Genomic DNA, 23,206 nt, shown 5'->3' on the forward strand with positions numbered 1-23,206 from the left:
TCTCTTTTTCCAGTACTATATCACTCCCACCAAAGGGGGATTAACAACACAGGACAGAAAAATTAGGGTTTTCACAAAAACGCCACGTGCCAGCTATGAAAATACAAAAAAATGGGAAAGAATGCATCAACTTCACTAGTACATATGCAACTGGTAGAGAGTAATTTTCAATATATTGTCTCGCTACAATTCACAAGACTGGTACAATAACACACTTATGAAATGATTTATAATGAATACTGTCAGTATTTTGGTTATTAAAACATGTTTTAAGTGTTCATACTGAGCCAATCAAGGATTTATAGAGTGCTGTAAGTCACCCATGAGAGTCTCAATGCGCAAGGGTTTATGAGGTGCTTCATGGTGATTTGTTCACTCAAGCAGCCATGCATTTGTTGATGTATGCTGGTCCTTCGTTGTGCAGGGCTTTCTAAGCACGTGCCAACATCTTGAATTGGCATCTGTTCTAGATCGACATGCAGTGTAGCTTCTTGAGGCAGCGTGTGATGTGGGTTTGTCTGAAGAGGTCGAGGATTAGTCTTGCTGCTGACTGTTGTATTGTCTGTGGTCTCTTCAAGGCCTACGGTGCTTCGTACATACAGTGTGTTCTCATAGTCCAACATTTTGGTGAAAAAAGCCTGCATGACGGTCCTTCTGGTGTTGACTGAGAGCCACCTGAATATCTTGTGGAGTATTCATAAGGTTTGGAAGCAGGCGGAAGAGACTGTGTTTACCTGTTTCTTCATTGATAGCTTTCTTTCCAAGATGATGTGAGGTTGTAGGCGTGGCCTGTCAAGGACGAGTTCAGCAGGCCACCATGCGTTATTCCATGAGGAGGTTTTGTTTTGTTCCCATAGATGAGGTATTCCATCTTGTCTGTGTTGAGCTTGAGACAGTTGTCTTTCATATGTGATAGTTGGGTTTGAAGGTGGAGGGGTCTTCTGACAGCGAGAGGATGAACTGAGCATTGTCAGTGTAGGAGATCATGTGGATTTTATGAGATCCGAAAGTGTTGGCCAGGGTGGTCATGTGTGTGTTGAAGAGGATGGAGATGAGGTACGATCCCTGGGGGGCACTGTAGAGGATCTACTTAGGTTCCGAGGTGAATGGTGGGAGACAGATTCTCAGTGTTCTTCCTGGGAGGTATGTGGTGATCCATTTGAGTGCATCTCCCAGGAGCCAGAATCGCTTGAAACATGTTTGTATGCCCTGATATGTTTCTAGCCTGGTAAGAAGGTGATCAGAGGTGGCCTGCATTGCCATTTCTTTAGTGCTGGACTTGGTCTTTGGCCTTTCAATTGACCCACTGCAGTAGAGTGAATGAGAAATTAGTAAATGTCTGGGAATATTTACTTTTATGCTTGAACTGCCCTGACCTTGTTTCTTATTATGGGAAATACTGCAAGAATAAAGTTAGGATTGGTTGAACAGTTAATATTAGTAGGACATAGGGCATAATTACAAGTTGAGTAAAGCAGACGCTCCAATTGGCACTTGGCTGTTTTTTAATCATTTGCCAGGTGTTCCATTTCTAGCATTTCCTGGGTGCAGGAGCACTGGACCTGATTTTATCAGCTGGAAAATCCAGATATTAAAATCCCTTTGGGTGTGGCAAGAAACCAAACCTCATCCCCTGCCAGAGCTCCTTCTTAGACATGGGGGTGAAAATGTAATGATCCCACACACCCGGCAATATATGTCCTTTCCCTCTGCAGTTCTTACCACCACCTGACGTGCACTGGCCCTCCACAAACATTTACCATGTGCTGAAAGCAGGTGCCAAATATGTGTGTTCTACTTAGAAAAATTAGGTCCAGGCAACCACTCTATTTTCTATGGTAGGTGTAGTTAGGCATTGCTCATAAAAGGGAATTTTACCCTTCTGGTATCTCTGAATCTAACTTCTCTTCACTCGTAGTCAGGATCAGAAATTTTGATTGGCAAATTACTATGAATGTAAACTCTTACCTATCGCCTACTGGGACAGAGAACCTGGAATTGATCCTCTGTAATGGGGAATATAGTTATTATTGGTGCGATGCACCATGGAGTGAATGCATATAGTGGGCAGATTATTATCAGCACCGCAAGAATACCATCAATTGCCAGACTCACCAGACCTTTGGAAAAGATCTGCTTGAATATCATAGGTCTACTGATAAAGGATCAAGGGATTGATTTCTTATAACTATTAAAGCCAGGATCAATGAATCTAGAAAAAAAAGTGACAGTTCTTATCACTAAACTGAAATGGAGAAAAAAATCAGTGTCACTGGCCTAGCACTTCCTGACTGATAGCTGATGAGTGTAACTGGCACATCCTGATAGTTTCTGTCGGATTCACTGACTGATTGTTCTCCGCTGGAATTACCTGTACTGTCCCCATTCTACTGATTCTAGATCACCAGGCGAGATGACCATTTGCCAACTACTCAGGGAGAATTACAACTGTAGAAGGTGATCTGGAAGGCAATGATGAATGAATCTGATATTTGAAATTAATTTCACCTTGACTATTCCTAATAAATGTTAAATAAACATAAATGTCAAATCAAATCAAGCTTTATTCGGTTTTATCTAAAACCATGAAAGCTTAACAATAAATAAAAACAAACCATAATCATTAAAATACAGTTAAAAATGCATGACACGATCATTCGTCCTGAATATGCCTCAAACCATTGTTGTTTTAAAAAAAAGGTAGCTTGACATATAAGGAATGAACAACAAATGTAAAAACATGAGCGAATGTCTGACTTGAGTAAATTTGATTGCCTTCAAGAAGGGAAAAATGAAAACTTACCTGGGCTTATTATAAAACCTACAAAACATTGAACAAAAACCCTCTTTACTATTTATCACAATTATGAGATAAGGTTACATCTGTTGAGTCATGTTCAACAAAACAAACCTACTCACTGACTGTTTTTGCAGTTCCTCTTGTTCTCTCTCCAACAGCCTTTGCCTTAAAAAGTGTACTTTTACCCATTTACAGTCATCCTTTAGGATATCACCCGGGTTGTCTCCCCATACTTTGAAATGACTCCTTGATATATATACACCTGGGAATATTGTCCCTCAAAGAGAGTGTAGGGCTAGCAGATCAGTGAGAAATGTAAGACTGAATTCCATAACCATTCAATACAAGATAAAAGAAATTGTAAAGGACTCATCTGCTTACAAAGGAGTGTCCTGGCACTAGCAGCATAGGTCAGTCTGGATAGAGAACTTAACTTCAGAGTTAAAAAGAAAAGTGTTCACTATCTTTCTAAAAATTACTTCAGAACAAGGTAGTGAGAGGCTGGTTGGAAGGGCTTTCCAAAGCTTTGCAGGAAGGAATCTAAAGGGTCTTCCTCCTCTTCCACCTAAGAATTCTGAAGTAGTCTTTGACGATTAGATCTCAAAGATCTGGATTGAGAGTAGGACTTAATTCAGTTAATTATGTATACAGGGTCTCTGAGGTCCAGGGTTCTAAAGGCCAAAGTGAGAGCCTCAAATTGTACTTGCTTGAGAGTTGGTAGCCAGTGAGGGTGCAGTAGGTAGGATTGTTACTGATTGAAAAGCTGGAAGTTTCAGAATCAATTAAGTGGCAGCATTTTTCACAACCTGTAAACGTCACGTTAAATAGATAGATAAGCCCAAGTAAAGACTATTAGCGTAGGACAGTTTAGATGTCACCCGAGCACAAGATCAATCTATGACATTTATAGAGCGCGCTACATACCCGTAGGGTCTCAAGGCGCTGGGGGTGGGAGGGTGCCGCTACTGCTGGAACAGCCAGGTCTTCAGCTTCTTCCTGAAGGAGAGGTGGTCTTGGGTCAAGCGCAGGTCGGTCGGGAGGGAGTTCCAGGTCTTGGCGGCCAGGTAGGAGAAGGACCTTCCTCCTGTAGTCGCTCTTCGGATGCGGGGGACGGCGGCGAGGGCGTGGTTGGCTGATCGGAGGTGGCGTTTGGGAGCGTAGAAGTTGATTTGGCTGTTGAGGTAGCTCGGACCTTGGTCGTGTAGGGCTTTGTGTGCGTGGGTGAGGAGGCGGAAGGTGATTCTTTTGTTGACGGGGAGCCAGTGAAGGTCTCTCAGATGTCCGGAGATGTGGCTGGTTCGTGGGATGTCGAGGATGAGTCTGGCTGAGGCGTTCTGGATCCGCTGGAGTCTCTTCTGGAGCTTGGCGGTGGTACCGGCGTAGAGGGCGTTGCCGTAGTCCAGTCGGCTAGTGACGAGGGCCTGGGTGACGGTCTTCCTGGTCTCGGTGGGGATCCACCAGAAGATCTTCCGTAGCATGCGTAGGATGTTGAAGCATGCCGAGGAGACGTTGTTGACTTGCCTGGTCATGGAGAGGGAGGAGTCCAGGATGAAGCCCAGGTTGCGTGCATGGTCTGTCGGTTTGGGTGCGGTGCCCAGGGCGGGAGGCCACCAGGAGTCGTCCCAGGCGGAGGGTGAGGAGCCCAGGATGAGGACCTCCGTCTTGTCCGAGTTCAGTTTCAGGCGGCTGGTCGTCATCCACTCGGCTACCTCTTTCATCCCTTCGTGCAGGTTGGCTCTGGCGGCGGCGGGGTCGTTGGTCAGGGAGAGGATCAGCTGGGTGTCGTTGGCGTAGGAGATTATGTTGAGGTTGTGTTGGTGTGCGATGGCTGCAAGGGGGCTCATGTAGACGTTGAAGAGGGTGGGGCTCAGAGAGGATCCTTGAGGGACGCCGCAGATGACTTCGGTGGCCTCTGACTAGTACGGTGGTATACGGACTCTCTGTGTTCTTCCGTCGAGGAAGGAGATGATCCATTCCAGCGCCTTGTCCTGGATTCCGACGTTGCTGAGGCGCTGTACTAGGGTGCGGTGGCAGACAGTGTTGAATGCCGCGGAGAGGTCTAGGAGGATGAGGGCCGCTGTTTCTCCGTTGTCCATCAGGGCTCGGATGTCATCGGTGGCGGCGATGAGGGCGGTCTCGGTGCTGTGATTGGCTCGGAAGCCGGACTGTGAGGGGTCGAGGGATCCATTCGTCTCGAGGAAGGCGGCCATCTGCTTGTTGAAGGTCTTCTCGATGACTTTGGCTGGAAACGGGAGGAGCGAGATGGGGCGGTAATTCTTGAGTTCGGTGGGGTCCGCTGTGGGTTTCTTGAGTAGAGCGCTGAGTTCGGCGTGCTTCCCGCTCTCAGGGAAGGTGGCGGTGTCGAAGGATGTGTTGATGATGTCTCGCAGGTGGGGTGCGATGACAGCGTCAGCCTTGTTGAAGACGTGGTGAGGGCAGGGGTCGGTGGGTGATCCGGAGTGGATGGAGTTCATCGTGTGGATGGTGTCTTCGGTGCTGATCGGGGTCCAGGCATGGAGGGTGGTGGTGGGGGGTGGTTGTTCGGTCTTGGTGTGCGTTGGTTGGTTGTTGAAGCTGTTGTGTATGTCCGCGATCTTGTTGTGGAAGTATGAAGCGAGGGAGTTGCAGAGGTCTTGCGATGGGGTGATGTCGTTGTTTCCTGCGCTGGGGTTGGATAGCTCTTTCACGATGTTGAAGAGTTCCTTGCAGTTGTGTGCGTTGTTGTCCAGCCGGTCCTTGAAAGCAGTTTTCTTGGCGGCGCGGATCGGCTGGTGGTGCTTCCGGGTGGCCAGCTTGAAGGTGGTCCTGTTGTCCGGTGTAGGTTCCCTTCTCCAGACTTTCTCGAGGGCTCGGCAGTTCTTCTTTGAGCTCTTGAGTTCGTCGGTGAACCACAGGGCTTTCTTGCTGCCGGATCTGCTGGGCGGGGTCCTCAGCGGGGCGAGTTCGTCCGCGCAGTTGCTGATCCACTTCGTGAGGTTGTCGGCGGCCTGGCTGGGGTTCGCTGAGCTGGCAGGAGGGTGCTGGCTCAGGGAGGTGGCGAGCTGGTCTGCTGTGATCTTGTTCCAGCTTCTGCGGGCGGCCTGTTGCTGGTGGTGGTGGGTCGTCGTTCTCTTGAAGGTGAAGTGGACGCAGCTGTGGTCCGTCCATTGAAGCTCTGTGGCATGGCTGAAGTCGATGTCTGTGCTGGAAGAGAAGACTGCGTCGAGTGTGTGTCCGGCGAGGTGGGTGGGGGTGGACACCAGCCGCTTGAGTCCAAGATTGGCGAGGTTGTCGAGCAGGGTGCTGGTGTTGCGGTCGTTGTTGTTCTCCAGGTGGAAGTTGAGGTCCCCCAGGAGGATGTAGTCGGTGGAGGGGGAGGGCATGCGGGCTGACGAAGTCGGCGATGTCCTCGCTGAATTGGGTGCGTGGTCCCGGAGGTCGGTAGATCAGGGTGCCTCTGAGGGTGGTGTTCGGGTCGGTGTGGATCTGGAAATGCAGGTGTTCGGCGGTGGTCAGGGTGTTGTCGGTGCTGGTCGTGAGACGGATGGTGTTCCTGTGGATGATGGCGATGCCTCCTCCCATCTGGTTGGCGTTGCGGTCCCTCCGGACGATCTTGTAGCCCTCTGGGATAGCGATGGCGATGTCGGGAGCTGAAGAGGCGTTCATCCAGGTCTCTGTGAGGAAGGCAACATCAGGGGCTGTGGTGTCTAGGAGGTTCCAGAGTTCGATGGCGTGTCTGTGGACGGAGCGGGTGTTGAGCAGGATGCACTTGAGGTGGGTGCTGCTGGTGTTCGACTTGGCGGGTGTTGGTGCGAGGCAGGTCCGGATGCAGGTGAATTTGCAGGCGTGGCAGCTGAAGGGTCCGTGGGTGCGTCGTGGTGTGGCTTGGTGGCACTCTGGGCGTCGGCCGGTGTTGAGTGCGCTGAGGGTGGCGGCTGAGTACGTCCGGCGGGTCGGTCGGGGTCTTCGAGGTCCAGGGGTCCTGGCACTGGGCGCGGTCCAGGCGCGGACGGGCGTAGACGGGCTTACCTTTGGCGCGCCTTCGGCGCACAATCGGCGCGCCCGCTGCGCGTGACCGCTGCGCGTTCGCACGGTCGCCATATAAGGCGAAGTGCGCGGGTGGGAGGCGGGAGCAGGGAGGGAACAGAAGGAAAAAAGGGGCGGGGTCAGCGGTGGTGGCGGGAAGCGGGGAGCGGGGAGGGAAGGCGGAGGGCGGCGAGGTAGGCGGGCAGACAGGAAGGAGAACGCTAATACGGGCAGAAACTGACAAAAAATAACAGGCACAAATGGATAACAAAAACGCTAACACGGGCAAAAATACTGGTTAAACAAGCACAAATGATGAACAAAACAAAACAAAAACAAAACAAACGACAGCGGCGTCAGCCGGCAGCGAGGCAGGCAGCGAGTCAGAGGGCAAGGCAATGGGGCACACGCAGCAGCTGGTGGCCGTGCGGTGCGGGGGTGTCCCACAAGTGTAACATTCTCCTCAGAAATTGAAGATAGGCAAAACTGCTAGTGGAAACAGTTTTTACTTGGGGAACAAAGGAAATATCAGAATCAAAAATCATTGCTATGTTTCTGGCAGTTGATCCAGGGAAAGAGAAGACCCGAGCATGTGTATTTTGGCCTTAGAGGCAGGCCTGAACCATTCTGATACCTCAGAGCAAAAAAACAGCTACAAGAGCAGATCCAGTGATGTTCAGGCCAACTTACAGAACAGGGCCTCTGTACCGCATCTCTGGCTGATGCATAAAATATCCACACAAACCTCCTCAAAGTAGAAGAAGCAGAGGTCACACAGGGGAATCCTTGAGAAGATCTTTATTGAACCAATAGGGCATAATGCATTTCGCCGTGGAGTGTGCCTTCATCAGACGCCCTTCTCACTTGAAAATCACTGAGACACTCCTGTGGTGCTGCTGCGATCTTCCCCTTGGGTGGGGAAGTCAGCTGATTCCTCCTTGCAGATTGCTCCCAGTTGCAGTTCGATGTCTGAAGACTGCAGCCCCAGAATGCATCTTGGTGGTGAGTACCAAAGGCAGAGTCCATGCTCAATGAGCGCTGGATTATCGGGCAAAAGGGGGGTTTTTAGTTGTTGAAGGTGAGTCCATGGTCAAAGGCTTCCTCGATTCCCAATAACATTCCAGCCTTTCCGTCCAAATGTCAACCTGGCAGGGGAAGTGGTAACAATGTCCCGACCCTTCGTGCAGTCAAGAACTAAAGAGCAGCCGCCCATGTGTAGAATGGCTTTGGAGGCGGGCATGAACCATTCTGATACCTCAGAGCAAAAAAGCAACTACAAGAGCAGATCCAGTGATGTACTGGCCAACTTACAGAATTGGGGCCTCTGTACCGCGTCTCTGGCTGAAGCGTAAAATATACACACAAACCTCCTCAATGTAGAAGAAGCAGAGGCTACACAGGGGAATCCTTGAGAAGCTCCTCATTGGACCAACAGGGCATAATGCATTTTGACGTGGAGTGTGCCTTCATCAGACGCCCTTCTCACTTGGAAATCACTGAGACCCTCCTTTTGTGCTGCTGTGATCCTCCCCCTGGGTGGGGAAGTCAGCTGACTCCTCCTTGCAGATTGTTCCCAGCTGCAGTCCGATGTCTGAAGACTGCAGCCCTGAGACTGCATCTTGGTGGTGAGTACCAAAGGTGGAGTCTGTGCTCAATGAGCGCTGGAATAGCGGGCAAAAGGGGTTTTTTAGTTGTTGATGGTGAGTCCATGGTCCACAGGCTTGCTCGGGTCCCGATAACATTCCAGCCTTTCCGTCCAAATGTCAACGAGGCAGGGGAAGTGGTAGCAATGTACCCGACCGTTCGTGAAGTCACGAACCACAGAGCAGCCGACCATGCGTAGTTTGGCTTTGGAGGCAGGTGGGCCTGATCTATTCCGATACCTCGGAGCAAAAAAACAGGTACAAGAGCAGATCCAGTGATGTTGAGGACAACTTACAGAACAGGGCCTCTGTTTCGCGTCTCTGGCTGATGCGAAAAATATACACACAAACCTCCTTCAAGTAGAAAAAGCAGAGGCCACACAGGGGAATCCTTGAGAAGCTCTTTATTGGATCAGGGCATAATGCATTTTGGCGTGGAGAGGGCCTTCATCAAACGCCCTTCTCACTTGGAAATCACCGAGACCCTCCTTTTGTACTGCTGCAATCCTACCCCTGGGTAGGGAAGTCAGCTGACTACTCCTTGCAGATTGCTCCCAGCTGCAGTCCGAGCAAAGCAACCTCGGAGCAAAAAAAACAGCTACAAGAGCAGATCCAGTGATGTCCAGGCCATATATATATATATCACCTACTGGCAGTCACCAGTATGTAGTTATAGTTAGCACCAAGTTTCCATAGGAAGAACATTTTTTTTTGCTTATAACGTTGGGGTTATTTGTTGAGATTTTCCACACTAATTCTTTGTTCATATCAACTCCTATGTTGAAAGTCCGGGGGTGATTACTCAAGTGGGGGCCGAGATAAAAGGGGGGTCCTAAAATATGTTTTTTCCATGTTTATTTCCATAGGAAACCTTAGACAAGGCTACAGGTCAAACGGGTGAACGTAAGTACCACAAATTTGGCAGGGACAAGGGTCTTGGTCTAGAAAGCACGCTTTTGTTAATTTGGTGTCAACCCCTTTAGTAGTTTTGGAGAAATATTGAAATATACAGATATCAATATTTGGGAATTCTGTCATCTGATTGGCTGAGGCGCCACAAGCTTGCTGCTTATTGGCTGTGAACGGTTGCAACTAGGAAGTGTTGGCCACCATTTTGTGTTTCCGTTGAAGGGAGTAAGGGAAAAAAAAGGGCGAAAAAAGTAGGAAAGCGGAGGGAAGTAGCACTGTAATGTCTGTGGGGTGTTTAGGGTGTGCTATACAGGGAGTGTGAAGTGAGGTTTTTACCCCTACCAGTGTGAAAGTGCTGTTTTGCCCACAGTGAGATGGTGCTGAGGTGAGGTGCTGGTACACTCGGGGATGAAAGCGTGCGCATAAACCGTGAGTTGAGTGCTGTAAACCCATGTGCTCTGGGAGCTGGGTTGGAACTAGGAAGTGTTGGCCGCCATTTTGTGTTTCTGTTGAAGCGAGTAAGGGGAAAAAAGGGCAAAGAAAGTAGGAAAGAGGAGGGTAGGAGCACTGTAACATCTGTGGGGTGTTTAGGGTATGCTATACATGGAGTGTGAAGTGAAGTATTTACCCCTACCTGTGTGAAAGTGCAGTTTTACCCAGAGTGAAATGGTGCTGAGGTGCAGTGTTGGTACAGTTGGGCATGAAACTTGTGTTTAAACCGTGAGATGAGTGCTGTAAACTGATGTGCTCTGGGCGCTGTAGCATACTGGCCAAAGCAAAGTATTTACCCGACAGGTGTGAAAGTGCTGTTTTGCTCACTGTTAGATGGTGAAGAGGTGAGGGGTTGTTGGTACACTCTCGGATGAAAGCGTGCACTTAAACTGTGAGCTGAGTGCTGTAAACTGATGTGCTCTGGGCGCTGTAGCATACTGGGGGCTGTGGCATAGCTGTGCAGGTGGTGTTAGTATGCGTTTAGAGTATAGCGGCAGTGGGAAGCAAACTACTCACTGGTACCGGTCTGAAGACTCAGGGATGAAACTGTGAGCCTAAGCCATGAGCTGATTGCTGTAAAATTGATGTGCTGTGGGAGCTGTAGCATACTGGATGCTGTAGCATATGTGTGTAAGTAGTGTTAGTATGGGTTTATACTATACAAGGAGTGGGACGCAAAATACTCACCCCTACCAGTCTGAAGACTTGAATGCAGTGTTTTAACAAGCAGGAATAAAGAAATGACTATGAAGAATATAATGCAGAATGTTGCAATGCCACTGAAGACAAATGGTGAAATCAGGTTTGTCTAGGAAAGTGGCTGTGTGTAATAAAGCAATGGAGTTATATAAAAAGTGTCTTTATTTAAGTGCCATAAATGGACCCACTGGTGCAAGAGCTAAGGCATCCAGCTGAGGCAAACTCCAACCTGCTCTGCTGGATTCAAATGTTAGCTCCTGTATCAGTGAATTCCACAATACATGTTACAGTTCCATGTGACATTAACAATACCTATTAGATTTGGATGAATCTAAATTCTATACGGAAAATAAAGGTAGGATATGATTACCACATATATCCTTTAAGAAAACAAAGAAAAAAAAATTGCAAAATGTAATCATCAAACTTTTTAGGAACCCTGGTACTGCTTTTTTGTAAAACAAAATTATCAACAATAGAACAGTCACCAATCTGTTGTACAGTAGATTCAATCTGGTGCATGTCAGAATTGGTAATAGTTCTATCCACATTGGAACTGTGAGGAGGAATGCAAACATTGCCCTTCTGAGAAGCACATTCAGTACCGTTCTGGTCAAACCATACATTACTGTCTTCAGCTGTTTCAAAAAAACATTCTTGTGAGGGAGATAAGGCATCGAGCTGAGGAAAACTCCAACCGCTTCTGCTGTATTCAAACCGAAGCTCCTGCATCAGTGAATTCCATATTATATGTTACAGTTCCATGTGACTTGAACAGTAGCTATTAGACATGAATGACTAAATTGTATAATGAAAATAAAGGTAGGATACGATTACCAAACTGTGGCAACCAGTTGCTAATTTAGCAAGTAAATTGCATATTTGCATAGGCCATACATCACTGATCCCTGATTAGAGTGGAGACGTGAAGAGCAATAATGAAAACAGAGTCCAAATGTGTGAGCATACTTAGAAAGTTATTTTATGAAAGTAGTACAATTGAAGTGTATTAAAAAAAAATAAAGGAAAAAGTCCAAAAAGATGGAAAAAATCAATCCAAGAGTAACGTGAGTTTCTTACAAGTCTTAGCGATTGAGGTCCGGAAGTTCTTCTGCGGCTTGAGATGCGTAATGTTCCAAGAGGTCAGAAAAGCGAAGCGATCCAATTCATATCCTCAAAGGGACAGTAATGTTCCTTGAATGTTGGAGCAGCAATTTGAATTGGCAGGCAATCTGCGATGTTGTCTAAGGTTGCACGTTGGAGGAGATCTTTTGCGGCTGCGCAGAAATCCCATTCCACCACAATACCTTTTTGCGTGTCATCCGTTATTGCTCCAGTGCCGGAATAATCAAGTTCATGGTTTTCAAGATATTGCATTACCTGCTGGATATCGGGAGCGATTGTTGGGATGTTGGCAAGGCTTAGATCCATTTGGCAGTCCAATGTGCAAGTTTTGCAATAAAAAGATGGTTGCAAGCAGACTGCATATGTGTAACTAAATGTCATGTTGTAGCTGGCCCCGATAATAGATAGAGGCAGGCAGCCGAATATGTGTTCGATTTTTTCATGGTATTGATGTAGCTTTGCATAGAGGCGTAGTCTGTCACATATGGTTGGAACCACAGGGAGCGCAGCAAAAATAATAGTAGGATGGCCGCAAACACCGAGAATTATAGGCACTGTTCCTTGTATTCCAGAGATGATCGAATGAATGAATTCTAGTATTATACCAAAAAAAGTTTGAACGGGTATGAGAAGGCCAGAGGAGACCATGTTAAAAAAGTGTGCAAGACCTTGAGTGTGAGATGTGGTGAAAATTGTGTAACTGTTCACAAACTGTAATGGGAGGTTCGTACATAAAAGGGATGGTATTTTACTTGAGGTTCGTGCTATCTGCAGTCGATAAAATGTCTTTTGCAGATGTGAGGGACACGTCTGTTTTGAAGAAAAGTTCTTTCAGTTGGGTTAGTTTAATGAAATCTGTTTTCAAAGTAGGGATTGAAGGCCAAGTTAAAGTTTGGGAGTTACTTTGTGTGGGTGTTTATAGACATTGCCACAGGAAGTTACTCAGTTTGAAACAGTAAGGACATACGGTATGCCAGCTGACATTCCATAGGAGTGAATGATATTGAGAAGCAGATAACTGCCATTAGAATGCTGTGTGAATGTTGGTCTAATTGTGGGAGTTGGTGACCTTTTAAGAAAGCACGTACGATTCGGGGCTGTAAGCTTAGAAGCGTCTTGCAGTTGGACATTCTTGGATAGTAAGGAATGACTGCCATTGTGGTCGCAATTTTTTACCTGTGACAAAAAACTTCTGTATGCTCTTTACGACAGCAATATGCAAATGGGAGAAACCACTGCTCGTGTATAAACGTGCTATCTTATATAATCACATACAAGATGATAAACAACATGTACACCTGGCAGACACAATGACACTACGTACTGTGGGAACTGTGGCTAGCCATGTACACAAAGCAAACATGGCATGGCACCTCTGTCACACAAAGCAGAATGCAGGGAGAGATGGGAGCAAGGTATGTGCGAAGGTGGTAAGTAATTCTCGATTATAAAAGTATACAATGCAAAGTGTTGAGGGGATGTGCCGGACAGACTTGGGTATGCAGAGCAAAGACATGTACATGTCAACATACACTGATGGTGTATTGAATGAAGTGGATATTGGACGCTACCATGATAGTACCGTCATTAGGGAAGATTACAGAATCGTAGCATGTACATGCCCCATTCCCCCCAAATCTTTAGCGTAGTGGGCTGGCTAGTCGTATGCAAGGCTAGCTTAGGGCTATGAATAAAAGGCATGTTTCTCAGGGTGTGGTTCTCTTACAGAATGGCGAACGTGTCTGCCAGGTCTGCGCAGCTTACACCGCCATGAGGTTGCCTATGTGAGCGAAGGTGGCTGCATGAATGATGCTCTAAGCGTGCTGGTACAGAGAAACCGTCATGGACACAGCAACGCATATATGTCGCACAGATCACCTTTCGACACTGCCGTATGTGAAAGAGGGCCTGCCACATGCCGGGGAAGCTCGTGGGCCAAGGTCTGCAAACTCGGAAGGTTCCTGAGATCAGCGCTGGCTACCGCAACACAGGCACTCAGCGCCCAGCCTGAGGCCCAGCAGCATGGAGTGGTCTGTATTCTACTAACTCAGTAGTTGAGCAGGTTTCAACAGTGGAACAGTGTCTTGATCCCACAATGGACGATGTTAGAACTGCATCTGAGAGTGGAGATGAAGGTACTCTCTTCAACCAGGTGCAATGAACTGTAGGTCCCAACAGTAGATCAGTGTCTTGATCCCACAATGGACGATGTCCGATATTACCTGTCGCTTGGTTTTCACAGAACTACCTCCTTTGAGGTGCATTAGACTCTGTGCTTCCGTATCTAACTGCTGTACAGGATTATTGGGCTTGGTTTACGTTACTCGCTGGACTACAGTGCGGTACAGCAGGTCCGAACAGTGAAACGGGGTCTTGATTCTATGAACGAGGATGTCAGAAGTTAAAGTCTGTGATGTTTCTGCATACCCCCTCCGACCAGGTGCAACAAACTCTAGGTCCCAACAGTGGAGCGGTGTCTTGATCCCACAATGGATGATGGTAGAACTGCATCTGAGAGTGGAGATGAAGGTACTCCCTTCGACCAGTTGCAACCAACTCTAGATCCCAAAAGTTGAGCGCTGTCTTGATCCCACAATGGACGATGGTAGAACTGCATCTGAGAGTGGAGATGAAGGTACTCCCTTCGACCAGTTGAAATCAACTCTAGGTCCCAACAGTGGAACGGTGTCTTGATCCCACAATGGACGATGTCCGATATTACCTGCTGCTTGGTTCTCATAGAACTCCTTCCATTGAGGGGCATCTGAATCTGCATTTCCGTAGCTAACTGTTGTACAGGATTATTGGGCTTGGTTGACGGTACTCTTTGGAATCCACTGCGTTACAGTAAGTCTGAATAGTGAAACTGGGTCTTGATTCTATGATTGAGGATGTCAGAAGTTAAAGTCTGTGATGGTTTCTGTGTACCTCCTCCAACCAGGTGCAACCAACTCTAGGTCCCAACAGTGGAACCGTGTCTTGATCCCACAATAGACGATGTTAGAACGGCATCTGAGAGTGGAGATGAAGATACTCCCTTTGACCAGGTGCAACCAACTCTAGGTCCCAATAGTGGAACGGTGTCTTGATCCCACAATGGACGATGTCCGATATTACCTGCTGATTGCTTTTCACAGTAGTCCCACCATTGAGGTGCATCATACTTTGTGCTTCCGTTGCTAACTGCTGTACAGGATTATTGGGCTTGGCTGACTGTAGTCGCTGGACTACACTGCGGTGCAGCAGGTCCGAACAGTGAAACGGGGTCTTGATTCTATGATTGAGGATGTTAGAAGTTAAGTCTGTGATTATTTCTGTGTACCACCTCCGAACAGGTGCCACCAAGTCTAGGTCCTAACAGTGGAACGGTGTCTTGACCCCATAATGGAAGATTTCTGATATGACTTGCTGCTTTGTTTTCATAGAACTCCCTCAGTTGATGTGCATCGGACTGTGTGCTTGGGTAGCTCACTGTTGCACAAGATTATTTTGCACGGTTGACACCAGTTGGTGGAGTACACTGCGATATAGCCCGTCCGAATAGTGAAATGGGGTCTTGATTCTATGATTTAGGATGTCAGAAGTTAAAGTCTGTGATAATTTCTGTTTACCCCCACCCCCCCGATGTGGTGCAACCAACTCCATGCTTTCGAATTCATGCTTTCGGTACGTGGCTGTGAGGCGTTAATGAATACTGCCCCTGGCCTACACTGCGGTCAGCAGGGTTCACAATTCAGATTGAGAGGTGATTGCTTAATTACAGAATCCAGTAGTCAAGCAACTACAACATCTATTGAAATATAAACAATATCTTTTTAGTATAGTTGCTTGAAGAATTTTTTTTAGATGACGTATAGGTTTACTACAAAGATCAAATTCATCTTGCAAGTCTAAAGGAACACTGAATAGTCTACACTATGGACAGCAGAAATCACAATTCGAAATGTTTTGATTTATTTATTGCAGACTTTTCTGTAATTTATGATGTTGTATTTTGTGAAGAGGAAGTGAGAAAAAGTATTAATGGTTGTCTGTGTGAGCAATGCCTCAAGTTAACACTGCAGATAGCAGTGTTCATAATTCAAATCGATTTGGTGTTGTTGATGAGGTAGTCCTGTAGGAAAAGACATTGCTGCAGTGTCCTCTGTTCGCACCACGCATACGCATCATCGCAGGCTCCGCACACAGTTTTAGTTGCTTCGTGTATGACAAACTGGGCAGCTCAAGTCCACGTTACGTAGCTGTGGACCCTTGCTGACCGTTCTCTCTGGCCTACACTGCAGACACCAGTGTTCATAATTCAGATTGAGTTGCTACTGCAGATGATGCTGTGTGGATGGCAACAGATAATACTCCAAGTACGGCCCGCCCGCAGTACGCATCATCACTGGTTGTTGACATGCTGAATGCTTTTGATGTGGCTATCTGAGTCAATAGAACTGATGGACCCTTTATGATACAATCTTTTTGTGCATTATTTTGATTGTGTCTCAGTACACCACAAGTTGTGGCTCTTTTACGATAAAATATTGTTCTGTATTATTTCATATCTACTGTCCCTACCTTACAGCAGCACAAACTATTGATTCTTTTATTATTAAATATCTTTGTGTGATCCAATGATTACTGTTGTAGTTGATGATAGCATCAACCATTCCCTGAGGCCTGGTTTATACTCACTACACATGCATCCACCACAGACGTCACTGGATATGTGACCCTGGTAATAAAAAGTTTTCTCAACAACAAAAAAGAAAAAATTATATACATATTTTTGGGGAAATATATAAAATATTACACAATTTCAAAAGTTTGAAAAAGGATAATTGAGTTTCTAAATATTGTAAAAAAAATTAAAAAAATAGGTTTTATAAATATTTCATCATGAAAATAACATTTAAAACACCTTCAAAATTCACTAAAAAAACCCTAGGTTTTACAAATGTTATAGTTAGGAATTAGCTTTTAAAAAACGTTAGAAATGTACTGAAAAAACCATAGGTTACAGGGACATTATAGTTAGTTGGACATTTCACTCATACAAAACGACAGAAATTCCCCTGTTATAGTTAGTTGAGCTAACTGTAATTCTTGCCCAACTGGTATTGGTATGTTCATGGTTTCGAAAATTATAGTCTGTATTTTACAGTGGGTGTATCAAGTGTTATATTAGAGTCTGCTGAGGTGCATTAGTTTGTCATGTGGATGATGTCATCAGTGATGTCATCATTGATGTCATTTGAGATGTCATCAGTGATGTCATCCATGATGTCACTAACCATGTCATGAATGTAATATGTGACGTCATCAGCAGTGCATTGTGGGACACGAGTTATAGTTAGTAGCTCAACTAACTATAACAGGGAAATTTCTATCGTTTTGCATGAGTGAGATGTCCAACTAACTATAATGTCCCTTTTTCAGTAATATATATATATATATATATATATATATATATATATATATATATATATAATCCAACCTGTTGCCGGCGGCAGCCGTCAGCCAGCACACACGCACACAGACTCCTTCAATGATTACCGCAAACCAGGCTTCTTTGTAGTGATATTTATTGCTGTTCAAATGGTGAAGGTGGCGCCAGTCATCAGACGCGTTTCGGACTTACGTCCTTGCTCACTGATGAGCGAGTGAAATGGAGGTCAACATTATATACAAAGTTTGTGCACATTTGCAATTCGCGCCAAAACCAAAAAACTAAACATAGTTGGTGGACTCACATGTAAAGTCTCATACCAAGCCCTAAATAATGGGCGCCATTTTGTAATGGTGTTTGGTGTAATGTAAATGTATACTCAGACCATCCTATGCATCCATAAGTAAATTTCATTAATATCAATGCATCGAGTATTATAAACAGACAAATGTTTTTTACCATATACACAAAAGGAGAGCATTGTGGCACATCTCACAAGTAAATATAAACTTACTATGTGAAACCGTATTCAGATACATGTGAATACAACAAATTTAATGAGTGCCTATGCAGTGTACCAGTTAGAAAATACAATGCGCTAATGTTTTATCTCCCCTCATGGTATAAAAATAAGACTCGGAAATATCTCATTGTACTGTTTCAAGTCAACAAACTCGATGCATTGTATGTATGCAACATGATGTCATCATAAAATGTATTGAGACAAAAGAGCAATGTCCGTACAAATACGTATAAAAACTGAAAGCTAAATATGCCTACAATTTTTCATGGGAAAATTATTTGATTAGCAATGATTGTCTGGGAATTAAAAACAGACAGTTGAATCATATTCGAGGTATGCTTCCATATTTGTACCGTACCCCTTGGTACTCACTATGGAATATGTTATAAAATGCCTCGAACTCGAATATGTCACATGGGATGATTGCAAATATGTGGCTAATAATTTAAGAATTAGCCAACCATTGAGCTCCCCCGTGATCTACCCATGATGTGTAGTGTCAATGCGAAGTTCGCTCTAATAGTCATCAAATATGCACGGATGGTCAAGTGTTACTAGTTAGAAACTCCAATTGAAAAGTGAAGGCTTAAAAACGATACTACTTATATAAATATCATGAGAGCCGTAATGATGTGCATATAAAGTAATAAAGTGCTAAAGTGTGAATATATAATTAAACAATTTCAAAAAGATCTATATGCCCCAGTTAATGTTTATGTGCAATTGCTTATATTTTCTGATCTAATTCAGGCTACACTGGACATATCAAAAACAACTGACAAATGAGAGAAAATAGGAGAAATTCTGGTATCTATAGACAAGTCCATTGAGTACTGTGTGCACATAATGAAATTCTAATTCAACCATGTACAATCAATTTCGCTGTCTTAACTGAAACCCTATACCTGATACATCCGTATAGGCAACATATAAGTAACATGCATATGCAATGGCCTATAAGAAATTGCGCAGATCTTCCAGTGCATTGTGGGACACGAGTTATAGTTAGTAGCTCAACTAACTATAACAGGGAAATTTCTATCGTTTTGCATGAGTGAGATGTCCAACTAACTATAATGTCCCTTTTTCAGTATATATATATATATATATATATATATATATATATATATATATATATATATATATATATATTCAATGAAAAAATCATTGGTTTTAGGCCATATATAGTTAGGAATTAGCATTTACAAAACCTTATTTTACTCGCATAAAACCATTGAAATTCCATATATAGTTAGAAGCGCTAACTATATATCGCGCACCCGCAATCCACTGCTGATGATGTCACATATTACATCATTCATGACATGGTCAGTGACATCACTGATGACATCACTGATGACATCTCAAATGACATCACTGATGACATCACTGATCACAACATCCAGTGATTGTATGTGTCTGTAAAGTTTAAATATGTTTTACATATTGAAGAATGAGTGGATGTATAAGTGTCTGGATGAAGAATTTAGTAGGTGCATGACTGACTGTATGACTGTATGAGTGAGTGATTAAATGTGTCTCACTGAGTGCATGGGTTAGTGACTAAACTGTCTTAATTTGTGCATCAGTATGTTTGTTGTTGTGTAAGCTGCTGCATGTGTTGATCAGTAGCTATAAGAGTGGCCATATGGGTTATTGATTGGTTGCCCAAGTATTTGAATGGGAGGCTGAGTGTGTGTGTGGGTGGCTGGGAGGTGCGTGACTCTGTGCATAGATGTGTAAACAGTTGATTCACTAGGAGTATGAGTTCAAGAGTGCATGTGGAAACAGCTATATGGGCGGTTGACTGTGCATGGGTGTGTTGGTGAGTGAATGGATTTCTCATTGCTACATGTGCAAGTAAGTACGTATGTAAAACACAATACATGTGAGAGTTGACATATATAAATAACTGAACATAAGAGCCAGTGAATGTGTGAGTGGCTGTATCGATCACTGTGAGCTTGTATCAGGGATTATATAAGAGAGTAAATATGTGTTATTATATGTTTGAATAAGTAAGATGTGTATAACTGTATAGTTGAGGAAATGGAGGTGTGATTGATTCTTTGCATGACTGACTAGGTGTGTGAGTAACTCCATGGATGAGTGACAGTCTGTGAGTGTCTGTTTATACTGAGTGTATGTAAGGTTATATTAGAGTCTGAAGAGGTTCATTGTATTATCACATGAGTGATGTGATCAGTGATGACAAATGAGATGTCATCAGTGATGTCATTTGAGTTGTCATCAGTGATGTCATCAGTGATGTCATTTGAGATGTCATCAGTGATGTCATTTGAGTTGTCATCAGTGATGTCATCAGTGATGTCATTTGAGATGTCATCAGTGATGTCATCAGTGATGTCACTGACCATGTCATGAATGATGTAATATGTGACATCATCAGCAGTGGATTGCGGGTGCGCGATATATAGTTAGCGCTTCTAACTATATATGGAATTTCAATGGTTTTATGCGAGTAAAATAAGGTTTTGTAAATGCTAATTCCTAACTATATATGGCCTAAAACCAATAGTTTTTTATTTGAATTTTCAAGGTTTTGTAAATGCAAATTCCTAACTATATATCCACTATAACCTATGGTTTTTTCTGTGAATTTCATTGGTTTTTTAATAGCAAATATGAAAAGCTTTAAAATGTAAAGTACGTGATAGATAAAAACATTTTCGTATTTATGCACGCTGATGTGCTTTGAACGCTGCCCCCCTCCCCTCTTTTCTCTTAGTAGTACTCTCTCTTTGCAGATAGTGAAGAGTAGTTAACGCAGGCCTTTACCCCCGTTGTAATCCGTCCTGCCTGCTTGTCTCTCCATTTGATTGATTATTATCCAAGCATTTACTGTTTTTCAATTGATTCTCTTTGGTTCATTCTCTATTTACAAACAAGCACAAAGTCGCAATACTCTGTTTAGTCTTTGCAGATCGTGAAAAATCGTGTAAAAAAATAAAACTAATCGAGCAAAATCAGTAGGCCACTAATTGGATCTCTTTTTGACCTCGCTAAAATAGAAATATTATAAACAACCCTTCATGAGAAATACGAAAATAGTGAGATGAACTGAGCTCCACACCATGAGGGCTGCAAGACAGCTCGGCTCCGTCACCCACCCCGCCCAAAATAACGACAAACCCTATGCAAATATTAAAAATATAGACAACACACCAGCAAAGAAACAGGGTAAAACATTTTATTAAATAACTATTTACATAACGTTGGTTTATAAGATGATGTCAGTAGTGGACCGATGTGTGAATAGGTCGGAAGCAGCACAAGGCGCCAAGATCCGGATGGAAAGTCCTGGATATTGGGTGCCATAGTTCAGAGTTCTGAGTTTGAGCCTTTTTCAATGCCTGTGCTTTGTTGTTTCCCCTCCATCAAAAACAAAAAAAATATATAAAACTGTGCAAAAATACAAAAAAAACAAAAAATGTTTACAAAAGCAGTGCTTGTAAGACTGTCTGAAGCTTATTTCCACCTACTGCAGCTTCACTATTCCAAAGTAAGTGAGGGTCGTTTGTGGACCTGACTGCATTTGAAAACAATGTTATATGGTACCTCCCTAAACCGCTTGACGGAGGCCCCCGAGGGGCGGTGTGATGACACGGACTCGGAGAAGACGCTTGGCTCCGACCCCCTCCCCAAGTCTTATAGCACTGGTGTAGCCTGAGATCGCCCCCGACATAGGCGGCCGGCTCCCGGGGTCCGGCGGAACTTTTTGCCTTTTGATGACTTTTCTATTCTGGACTTTGTCCCACAATCCGTTTGACCTGAAGACACGCTGTAGTGGGGCGCCCCTTTACCGTTTTAGTTGCCATTCCGCCCGCTTTTGCTACACTGTGCCTCTTCCGCCATTCAGCTGTTTACCGCCCGCTCTTGCGACTACAGCGTCTCGCTCACCATGTAGTTAAGTAAGAGCGGGCGCAACTCAGCTAGATGGCCGCCACCTGGGGAGGCCCGTTCACGCCGCCTCCCCCACGCCCCCCCCGGGCCGCCGCACGCCAATTTTCGGAGTAGCATTGTAGGATACCAAAACCAGTGCGGCAGTTTACTGGACATCACCTGGGTGCCTGTCGTACATGTTGTGTCAGCCATGTGACACTGGACACAGACCGCTACTGACGAGGCCTCCCCCCGCACCACCCGGGACGCCCCACGCTGTTTTTCTGTGCTGCATTGTAGGATCCCTAAACCAGTGCGGCACCCAGGCGACATCACCTGGGTGCCGTCCAGAACTCTGCACGTTGTGCTGCCTTGGGACTATTCGCACAAAAGACAGCTTCTAACCATTGTTGCTTTTTGTGTTGAGAAATGTTTAAATGTTTTTAGTTTTTGTTCCGTTCGTTAAAGTTAATAGTTAATAAAGTTTTATAACCTTACTTTGTTGGAGTGTTATCTATTTTTTTAAAAACGGGTGAATGGGGCCTTGAATCGGGTTATTGTCATGTGTGGGCTTTGGAAGTGTGCTGCTGCAGGATTGGACATTTCAAACTCAAATGCACGTTCTTTTTCTTACCTTTCCGAAGCATGGAGCGCAATAGCAGGCAGAGAAAGGGTGATGCACGTGTTGAACACTACCTGACCTGGCAAGTTGCTGGCAGTGCCCCCCCGCCCGCTCCTGAAAGAGGGCACACACACACCGCCGCCCCGAGTACTTCACAAATCTTTAAAAGACCATGCGCTTGTTCATGAGGCTTAAATGGTTTATCACCTCTTCTAGAACCCCTGCATCGACCCTCTGACGTTTCCTGGAAAAATTACCATGTAACACAATACCAAGCCCTGTCAGCTGAAACCCCCAAGGAATCGTGGGGCATATTATCAAGGGGGTTTATCTCCGCTTTTTTGGCTTTAAAAGCCATGAAAGCGGAGATAAAATTATTTCCCTATTACCAAGCTGTCGCTAACACCAGTTAGTGACAGCTAAAAGGAGATAGCGACCATCTTGGGCCCCGCTTTGCATGTCAGTGATACTTATCACTAATGACATGCAAAGTGGCGTGCCAAGATGTTAGCGACTGGAAACAGTCCCTAACATCGCTACCTTCTATTACCAACTTTTGGAGATATTCGCGCTAAGCGCGAATATCTCCAAAATCTAACACCTGCCCTGAGCAGTTCTTAGCCATGTTGTCCAATGGGAGGTGGATAACATGGCTAAGAGCATTTGCTCGATAATACATGAATATCGCTGACTTTTCTGCGATAATAGCAAGGTTTATCTGCGATAAAAATCGCCGATGTGCGGCGATAATTTTTGTCTCTAAACAAGTTAGAGACAAAAATTATCGCTAGTTGTTCGTAATATGCCCCCGGGTTTTTGCTTGCAGAAATCGGGAGGCGGGAGACTAGCACTGAAATCAGTACTCACACGCCTGAATCGGGAGGATTGGCATGTCTGAATTCTCTACAGCTGGGGCCATAAACTACATCCGCAGGGTTAGGTGATAGCCTGGGACCAGCCTGGCATCTAAAATGGCTGCCGTGCACGACAAAATTGTGGCATTCGAAAAAAGGCAAGATGGCGCAGCCGCTGGAAGAGATGTATCAACATA

At 44.9% G+C, this 23,206-nt stretch overlaps 1 protein-coding gene across 2 annotated transcripts in view; it reads right to left on the minus strand.

The window, feature by feature from the left end:
• LOC147726108 (CMRF35-like molecule 9) overlaps nt 1-23,206 on the minus strand; it is a 261,759-nt gene that overhangs the window by 21,150 nt on the left and 217,403 nt on the right. The gene's annotated exons all lie outside the window — the stretch shown is intronic.

This window comes from Lissotriton vulgaris, chromosome 3_1, assembly GCF_964263255.1.
Source record: "Lissotriton vulgaris chromosome 3_1, aLisVul1.2, whole genome shotgun sequence".
Lineage (NCBI taxonomy): Eukaryota > Metazoa > Chordata > Amphibia > Caudata > Salamandridae > Lissotriton > Lissotriton vulgaris.